This window comes from Blennius ocellaris (assembly GCF_963422515.1).
Source record: "Blennius ocellaris genome assembly, contig: SCAFFOLD_299, whole genome shotgun sequence".
NCBI classification, from domain to species: domain Eukaryota; kingdom Metazoa; phylum Chordata; class Actinopteri; order Blenniiformes; family Blenniidae; genus Blennius; species Blennius ocellaris.
This window is the reverse complement of record NW_027662301.1, coordinates 1-10,000: the sequence shown is the minus strand read 5'-3', so window position 1 is coordinate 10,000 and position 10,000 is coordinate 1. Positions and strand designations below refer to the sequence as shown.

The following is a 10,000-nucleotide window of genomic DNA, read 5'->3' as shown; positions in this document are numbered from 1 at the left end:
GTGGCTCAGCAGGTTAAGTTCTAGACATGTAGCTCTAGAGTGTAACTCAGCAGGTTAAGTTCTAGACATGTAGCTCTAGAGTGTGGCTCTAATGGTCTGTGGTTCCTCCAGGGGCTCCAGTGGATCCTGAACCACCAGACGCTCAAGGTGGTTTAGAGCCATAGAACGCCAGGAGGTGGCAGTGACATCACGAGTAGGCGTGGCCAGAGAGCACTACAGTACTACGGTCCAGTACTACAGTGTGCAGCAAGGAGGCTGAATGGTTTCATCAGTGTAGGGACTACATGTGACTCCAGTCAGGAAAGAGGGACACACTGGCCCAGGTCTGCAGGAAGGACCGGCCAGGGTCCACCAGCCCCCCACTGAGGACCGGCCAGGGTCCACCAGCCCCCCACTGAGGACCGGCCAGGGTCCACCAGCCCCCCACTGAGGACCGGCCAGGGTCCACCAGCCCCCCACGGAGGACCGGCCAGGGTCCACCAGCCCCCCACGGAGGACCGGCCAGGGTCCACCAGCCCCCCACTGAGGACCGGCCAGGGTCCACCAGCCCCCCACGGAGGACCGGCCAGGGTCCACCAGCCCCCCACGGAGGACCGGCCAGGGTCCACCAGCCCCCCACGGAGGACCGGCCAGGGTCCACCAGCCCCCCACTGAGGACCGGCCAGGGTCCACCAGCCCCCCACTGAGGACCGGCCAGGGTCCACCAGCCCCCCACGGAGGACCGGCAGTCCCCGGCCGGACTGTGGAGCTGACTGGAGGTACAAGGTCCTGTTACCTGGTCCACCTGAACCCCTTCTAAACCTGAACCCGTTCTAAACCTGAACCTGGAGGGCCGGCGTCCTGCACCTTGTCGCTCTGCAGCTTCAGCACACCTCAACCTGATGATGACATCATCAACTGAAGAGAACCGGTCTAGAGCGGTCAGAACCACCACGTGGTCCTGTAGGTCTGCATTGAGAGTCAAGACTTGGTTCTGGATCATCCACTGAGGAGCCGTGCAGGGCCCCCGCCTCCATTGGTGTGTGAATGTGTGAGTCTGGGTGAATGTGTGAGTCTGGGTGAATGTGATCCTGGGTGAATGTGTGAGTCTGGGTGAATGTGTGTGATCCTGGGTGAATGTGAGAGTCTGGGTGAAAGTGATCCTGGGTGAATGTGATCCTGGGTGAATGTGTGAGTCTGGGTGAATGTGATCCTGGGTGAATGTGATCCTGGGTGAATGTGTGTGATCCTGGGTGAATGTGAGAGTCTGGGTGAATGTGATCCTGGGTGAATGTGTGAGTCTGGGTGAATGTGATCCTGGGTGAATGTGATCCTGGGTGAATGTGTGAGTCTGGGTGAATGTGTGTGAGTCTGGGTGAATGTGAGAGTCTGGGTGAATGTGTGAGTCTGGGTGAATGTGTGAGTCTGGGTGAATGTGATCCTGGGTGAATGTGATCCTGGGGGAATGTGTGATCCTGGGTGAATGTGTGAGTCTGGGTGAATGTGTGAGTCTGGGTGAATGTGTGAGTCTGGGTGAATGTGTGTGATCCTGGGTGAATGTGTGAGAGTCTGGGTGAATGTGTGAGTCTGGGTGAATGTGTGTGATCCTGGGTGAATGTGTGTGATCCTGGGTGAATGTGTGAGTCTGGGTGAATGTGTGAGATCCTGGGTGAATGTGTGAGTCTGGGTGAATGTGTGTGATCCTGGGTGAATGTGTGAGTCTGGGTGAATGTGTGTGATCCTGGGTGAATGTGTGAGTCTGGGTGAATGTGTGAGTCTGGGTGAATGTGTGAGTCTGGGTGAATGTGATCCTGGGTGAATGTGTGAGTCTGGGTGAATGTGTGTGATCCTGGGTGAATGTGTGAGAGTCTGGGTGAATGTGTGAGTCTGGGTGAATGTGTGTGATCCTGGGTGAATGTGTGTGATCCTGGGTGAATGTGTGTGATCCTGGGTGAATGTGTGTGATCCTGGGTGAATGTGTGTGATCCTGGGTGAATGTGTGAGTCTGGGTGAATGTGTGTGATCCTGGGTGAATGTGTGAGTCTGGGTGAATGTGTGAGTCTGGGTGAATGTGATCCTGGGTGAATGTATGTGATCCTGGGTGAATGTGTGAGTCTGGGTGAATGTGTGAGTCTGGGTAAATGTGTGAGTCTGGGTGAATGTGATCCTGGGTGAATGTGTGAGTCTGGGTGAATGTGTGAGTCTGGGTAAATGTGATCCTGGGTGAATGTGACTGAGAGCTCTGAAACCACAGTTTACTGTACAGTGTTCCAGAGGGAACCTTCTAGAGAAGCTCCAGTTCAGACGTTCTGCAGCAGGAACATGTTTCTACTTCCTGTGGAGCTTCAGGACCGTTTGAACAGAAACACCAGAGGAACATGTTTCTACTTCCTGTTGTTGAAACGATAATATTTGTAGGATCCAAGTTACAAACATCTGGATTATTAAAATCAGAGAAGGAATTAAATAAAAATCCAAAGCGCCCTCAAAACAAAACCAGGTAAAGTAGCACACACACACACACACACACACACACACACACACACACACACACACACACACACACACACACACACACACACACACACACACACACACACACACACACACACACACACACACACACACACACACACACACACACACACAGAGTTTTCTTCATGTTTTCTGAAGTTAATTTTTTTCAAAATGTTTGAAGCAACATGATTATATTCAGCCGTAACAGTCAGAGGTCTGGAGGTCTGGTGGTCTGGAGGTCTGGAGGTCTGGAGGTCTGGAGGTCTGGGGGTCTGGAGGTCTGGAGGTCTGGGGGTCTGGGGATCTGGGGATCTGGGGATCTGGGGGTCTGGGGCCAATGAGCTCCACCACCTTAAATAACTCGTCAAGACATCATCTTGTCTTTAATAATGAGCAGAAATGTGATTCTGTTTCTTACAGTAAAACAATGTAGTGTTCATGTAGTGATTCTGTTTCTTACAGTAAAACAATGTAGAAAACATGACCTGCTCTGAAAACTGATAGTGACCCTGAGCTGTGAGCTCAGGGTCAGAGCTGCCTGCTGATTGATTGGTTGATTGATTGGTTGATTGATTGATTGATTGATTGGTTGATCAGTCCTCAGACTCCCTTCATGAAGCCAGAAGAACAAGACGAAGGTTCATCAGCTGCCCAAAAACACATTTGTTCTGCAGGACTGTTCTACCCCACAAGATGCTGCTGAACTCACTGACCACGCCCCCTCGGAACAGGCCACGCCCCCTCACAACAGGCCACAAGTCTGTGAAGCGGCGTTTTAACTTCAATAGCAGTTCCTTCCTCTCCTGCCGTCAGAAACTTTCTGAACTGTTTCACAATAAAGAGTTTTTGTACGAAGCCACGTTGGTCTGCTTTTCCCTGCAGGAGCTGCGTGGTGCGTTCAGGGGCATCACGACGTTTCAAGAGCCGCCGCGTCAGACTAGTGATGTTAGAAGCTCAATGTGATTAAAGTATAATGGTTCAGCAGAGCAGCTCCTACAGGGCTCAGCAGAGCAGCTCCTACAGGGCTCAGCAGAGCAGCTTCTACAGGGTTCAGCAGAGCAGCTCCTACAGAGTTCAGCAGAGCAGCTCCTACAGGGTTCAGCAGAGCAGCTCCTACAGAGTTCAGCAGAGCAGCTCCTACAGAGTTCAGCAGAGCAGCTCCTACAGGGTTCAGCAGAGCAGCTCCTACAGAGTTCAGCAGAGCAGCTCCTACAGGGTTCAGCAGAGCAGCTCCTACAGAGTTCAGCAGAGCAGCTCCTACAGGGTTCAGCAGAGCAGCTCCTACAGAGTTCAGCAGAGCAGCTCCTACAGGGTTCAGCAGAGCAGCTCCTACAGAGTTCAGCAGAGCAGTTCCTACAGAGTTCAGCAGAGCAGTTCCTACAGGGTTCAGCAGAGCAGCTCCTACAGGGTTCAGCAGAGCAGCTCCTACAGGGTTCAGCAGAGCAGCTCCTACAGAGTTCAGCAGAGCAGCTCCTACAGGGTTCAGCAGAGCAGCTCCTACAGGGTTCAGCAGAGCAGCTCCTACAGGGTTCAGCAGAGCAGCTCCTACAGAGTTCAGCAGAGCAGCTCCTACAGGGTTCAGCAGAGCAGCTTCTACAGGGCTCAGCAGAGCAGCTCCTACAGGGTTCAGCAGAGCAGCTCCTACAGGGTTCAGCAGAGCAGCTTCTACAGAGTTCAGCAGAGCAGCTCCTACAGAGTTCAGCAGAGCAGCTCCTACAGGGTTCAGCAGAGCAGTTCCTACAGAGTTCAGCAGAGCAGCTCCTACAGGGTTCAGCAGAGCAGCTCCTACAGGGTTCAGAATGTTCCAGTTTCCAGTGGCTTCAGGCTTCGTTGTCGTGTGAACGGACCAAATGTCTTTAACCCTTACTGCTGCTTTCAGTCTCTCCTGTCCTGGACCACAGTGTCCAACTACTGTCCTGGACCAGAGTGTCCAACTGCACTGTCCTGAACTACACTGTCCTGAACCAAACTGTCCTGAACCAAACTGTCCTGGACCAAACTGTCCTGGACCAGAGTGTCCAACTACACTGTCCTGGACCAGAGTGTCCTGAACCAAACTGTCCTGGTCCAGAGTGTCCTGAACCAAACTGTCCTGGACCAGAGTGTCCTGAACCAAACTGTCCTGGACCAGAGTGTCCTGAACCAAACTGTCCTGGACCAGAGTGTCCTGAACCAAACTGTCCTGGACCAGAGTGTCCTGAACCAAACTGTCCTGGACCAGAGTGTCCTGAACCAAACTGTCCTGGACCAAACGACCCATTTCTTCAAGGTACAACATTTTAGTCGTAGTGGTAAAGTTGTGTAAGGAAACCTGCAGGTGACCATATAACTTAACATTTGGACATTAATGAAGAGACGTCCAGAGGACGAGGAGACGACGTCCCTGCTATGAAGGCTCTGTTACACCCAGAGAGTCCAGGTCCTGCTGGACAGAGAAGACCTGCTCATTTCCACCAACTGTCTCATCGTACGCAGGACGACAGTGGCTTCATTACCAGTGTCCTCCTGGACCAGGGACACCCAGAGACACATGACCAGACACAAAGATGTCCCACTGCCGAAGGTCCAGACGAGTCCAGAGAGAAAAAACTTCATTTCATCCAAACGCCTCTTTGGTCGATGAGATGAGATTAAAAATGAGACGACTCTGTCCCCAAGACAGACGCTGCCGTCCTGAAGAGGACAGGGACCAGGTCTTACAGGTTTCACAGCTGCAGAAGTACCTCACTGGAACAGGTAAACATATACAAATATATGAATATCAACCTTCCTGACAGTTACTGGACACGTCAAGATAAACTCCATCAGGACCTGGTTGACCAGGGTCCAGTTCAGCCTCAGGGACAGGGTTCAGCCTCAGGGACAAGGTTCACCTCAGGGACAGGGTTCAGCCTGAGGGACAGGGTTCAGCCTCAGGGACAGGGTTCAGCCTCAGGGACAGGGTTCAGCCTCAGGGACAGGGTTCAGCCTGAGGGACAGGGTTCACCTCAGGGACAGGGTTCAGCCTGAGGGACAGGGTTCAGCCTGAGGGACAGGGTTCAGCCTCAGGGACAGGGTTCAGCCTGAGGGACAGGGTTCAGCCTGAGGGACAGGGTTCAGCCTGAGGGACAGGGTTCACCTCAGGGACAGGGTTCAGCCTGAGGGACAGGGTTCACCTCAGGGACAGGGTTCAGCCTCAGGGACAGGGTTCAGCCTCAGGGACAGGGTTCAGCCTGAGGGACAGGGTTCAGCCTCAGGGACAGGGTTCAGCCTGAGGGACAGGGTTCACCTCAGGGACAGGGTTCAGCCTGAGGGACAGGGTTCAGCCTGAGGGACAGGGTTCAGCCTGAGGGACAGGGTTCAGCCTGAGGGACAGGGTTCAGCCTCAGGGACAGGGTTCAGCCTGAGGGACAGGGTTCACCTCAGGGACAGGGTTCAGCCTGAGGGACAGGGTTCAGCCTGAGGGACAGGGTTCAGCCTCAGGGACAGGGTTCAGCCTGAGGGACAGGGTTCAGCCTCAGGGACAGGGTTCAGCCTGAGGGACAGGGTTCAGCCTGAGGGACAGGGTTCAGCCTGAGGGACACACTCTGAACACTTGATGAAAACCCTCCAAACAGGGACATTGGTGGTTTACAGCAGGACCCGTCATGAGACACTTGAGAAAAGTCTCCAGTCCAGCCCTGTGGGACATCAGAGGACATGATGAAGCTGACGAGTTCCACTGAGGACAAAACAAAACCTCTGGAAACGATTCCAGCCTCAGTTTGCTTTGATGGAAATCTGTTAAATTCACTGTTTTTCACATTGACTGTATAAAACAAAGGGAAACACGTGAAGGGAATTAGATGGTTCCGCTTCATTTCTGCTCAGATGTGTGTGTGTGTGTGTGTGTGTGTGTGTGTGTGTGTGTGTGTGTGTGTGTGTGTGTGTGCCGCAGAATAATAGCAGCACACATCAAATATTGATTCCAGTTTGGTGTCTAACGTCATCTACATATCTCCCTCCGTTAATTGTGGCTGCAGCGGCCCGGCCCGGCCCGGCTCGGCCCGGCCCGGCCCGGCGGCCAGGCAGCCATTTAGCAGCATATGGAGCTGGTGGTGGAGCTCCACGTAAATGGCTGATGCATTTCGAAATTTTTCTTCCTAATTGCTGAGAGCCATCACCCCCCCCCCCCCCCCCCCCCCCCCCCACCCCCCCCCTCCTCCGCTCCGGCCTCCTGGCGCATTTTAATCCGCCACTTCACGCAGTCTCGCTTCCATCTGAGGCTTTGTCTCATTCCGATGCTCCCCAGAACCGGCGCTCCGTGTCCCGGGGCCCGGGGCCGCGGGGCCGCGTCCCCCCGCCCCCCCCCCCCGGTCCCCCCCCGCTCCCCCGGACCGGAGGCTCCGCACCGAACAATGAGGCGGACCGGAGCCGCTCCGAGCGGAGCTTTTCTCCCGCTGGAACCACAACACGTCCCGGAGACTCGATCCAAACAGTCCCTGACAGCCCGGAGCGGGTCGCGGGGGGCCCGGGGGGGCCCGGCCCCGGCCCCCGGGGGGCTCCGGCCGCCGCAGACCTTTAAATGAGGCGCGGCGGGCGGCGGGCGGCGGTGCCGGTCGTCGGGACGGCGGCCAGCATCAATACGCGGCGAAGCAAAGCTCTATTGTCTGACAGCACGGCGGAGGAACACAGTCCGGCCGCGAGCCGAGCCGAGCCGAGCCGAGCGCTCTCCGCCAGGGGCCGGGGCCGAGGCCCGGGCCCGGCACACATCCTCGGACTCACCTGTGTCTCCTCGCGCCTCAGTGTGCACCGTCTCCGGGTTCACGGTCCGGTCCTGACGCGCTGCAGCAGCCGACTTCCACCACCAGTCCCCGGCACCGGCAGGCGGCACTGAACCGCTGATTGGGCCTCGGCAGACGGTCGCCCCCCCCCAGCAGCCAGACTGAGCGCTGATTGGTCTGACGCTGCCTCCGTGTCGCCCAGACAGGCCACTGATTGGCTGCTGCTTTTCCACAGCAGGCGCAGACAAGCCGCTGATTGGCGGTTAATTTCCGCGGCGCAGAGCCCGCGGTCGGTGATTGGTCGGTAGGTGTGTTGTTGTCTGTGTCTGGAAGGAGAGCCATGTTTCCTCCAGCGCGAGAAACAATGAGCTGCTTTCCTCACCGAGGCAGCGGCAGCAGAGGCCTGCTCTATTACCCCCTGAGCTGGTTTACCCCTGAGCTGGTTTACCTTCATTGAGCTGGTTTACCCCCTGAGCTGGTTTACCTTCACTGAGCTGGTTTACCCTCTGAGCTGGTTTACCTTCACTGAGCTGGTTTACCTTCACTGAGCTGGTTTACCCCTGAGCTGGTTTACCTTCATTGAGCTGGTTTACCCCCTGAGCTGGTTTACCTTCACTGAGCTGGTTTACCCTCTGAGCTGGTTTACCCTCTGAGCTGGTTTACCTCCTCTGAGCTGGTTTACCCCTGAGCTGGTTTACCTTCACTGAGCTGGTTTACCCCCTGAGCTGGTTTACCTTCACTGAGCTGGTTTACCCTCTGAGCTGGTTTACCCTCTGAGCTGGTTTACCTCCTCTGAGCTGGTTTACCCCTGAGCTGGTTTACCTCCTCTGAGCTGGTTTACCCCTGAGCTGGTTTACCTTCACTGAGCTGGTTTACCCTCTGAGCTGGTTTACCTTCACTGAGCTGGTTTACCTTCACTGAGCTGGTTTACCTTCACTGAGCTGGTTTACCCCCTGAGCTGGTTTACCTTCACTGAGCTGGTTTACCCTCTGAGCTGGTTTACCTTCACTGAGCTGGTTTACCTTCACTGAGCTGGTTTACCCTCTGAGCTGGTTTACCTTCACTGAGCTGGTTTACCCTCTGAGCTGGTTTACCTCCTCTGAGCTGGTTTACCCTCTGAGCTGGTTTACCTCCTCTGAGCTGGTTTACCCCCTGAGCTGGTTTACCTTCACTGAGCTGGTTTACCCTCTGAGCTGGTTTACCTTCACTGAGCTGGTTTACCCTCTGAGCTGGTTTACCTTCACTGAGCTGGTTTACCCCCTGAGCTGGTTTACCTCCTCTGAGCTGGTTTACCCCCTGAGCTGGTTTACCTCCAATGAGCCGGTTTACCTGCTGAGCTGGTTTACCCTCTGAGCTGGTTTACCCCTGAGCTGGTTTACCTTCACTGAGCTGGTTTACCCTCTGAGCTGGTTTACCTTCACTGAGCTGGTTTACCCCCCTGAGCTGGTTTACCTTCACTGAGCTGGTTTACCCCCTGAGCTGGTTTACCTTCACTGAGCTGGTTTACCCTCTGAGCTGGTTTACCTCCTCTGAGCTGGTTTACCCTCTGAGCTGGTTTACCTCCTCTGAGCTGGTTTACCCTCTGAGCTGGTTTACTTCCAATGAGCCGGTTTACCCTCTGAGCTGGTTTACCCCTGAGCTGGTTTTCCTCCTCTGAGCTGGTTTACATCCTCTGAACTGGTTTACATCCTCTGAGCTGGTTTACCCGCTGAGCTGGTTTACCTCCACTGAGCTGGGCAAGTTGGGGTAGGGTGGGGTAAGGTGGGGTAGGGTGGGGTAAGGTAGGACAAGTTGGGGTAGGGTAGGGTGGGGTAAGTTGGGGTAGGGTGGGGTAAGATAGGGCAAGTTGGGGTAGGGTGGCGTACGGTGCGGATAGGTGGGGTAGGGTGCGGTAAGGTGGGGTAGGGTGGGGTAAGGTAGGACAAGTTGGGGTAGGGTAGGGTGGGGTAAGTTGGGGTAGGGTGGGGTAAGATAGGGCAAGTTGGGGTAGGGTGGCGTACGGTGCGGATAGGTGGGGTAGGGTGCGGTAAGGTGGGGTAGGGTGGGGTAAGATAGGGCAAGTTGGGGTAGGGTGGGGTACGGTGCGGATGGGTAAGGTGGGGTAGGGTAACCTTAAAGTGGAGCACTTTAACTTTAACTGTAACTTTAATCAATATGTTTACAAATACCCTGGAGGACAACGTCAATACATCAACACATTAATCAATAATAGTTTTAAAATACTTGAAATAGGCTGCACACACACACACACACACACACACACACACACACACACACACACACACACACGCACACACAGTTCAGGCTTATTGTAAGATTGTTGACAAACATATCAGGTATTATTACAGCTTTATTTGTCTGTTGTTAGCGGGGATCTTCCGCCCCCTGCTGGCCAGCCGCCGCTAGTGACGTGCAGCAGAGCTTCAGGTGAGATCAGTGTAGCTCCTCCCCTCAGCGACCTGACGTCAGTCTCTCTTACTCATATGGACAAACTCATAATCTTCAGTAATATTCATAATATTCCTTACACATCAGGAGGTCAGTGCAACATAAAGGCACCTGGTGCAGCGTGTGGCTGCTTTATCATAGTAGTGTGAGATTAAACAACCCAACAAAACCAGGTACATGTTGTACATAGTACCATGTTATACAGAGGAGCGGCCACGTAGGGACGGACAGGACAGCCTCGCTGCACTTTGCTGAAAACAAATTGATTTTCCTCTTGAGGAGATGTTGTGAACAGAAAGATCACTTATTGCTTG

The 10,000-nt window shown here is 54.4% G+C and overlaps 1 protein-coding gene across 1 annotated transcript in view; it reads right to left on the bottom strand.

Moving 5' to 3' along the window:
- The window catches only part of gatad2b (GATA zinc finger domain containing 2B), a gene marked incomplete at its 3' end in the record, with an annotated part of 30,564 nt that extends 23,224 nt beyond the window's left edge, over window positions 1-7,340 (bottom strand). The window contains 1 exon segment of the mRNA XM_080521287.1: window positions 7,240-7,340.
- Window positions 7,341-10,000: the final 2,660 nt, after the last annotated feature.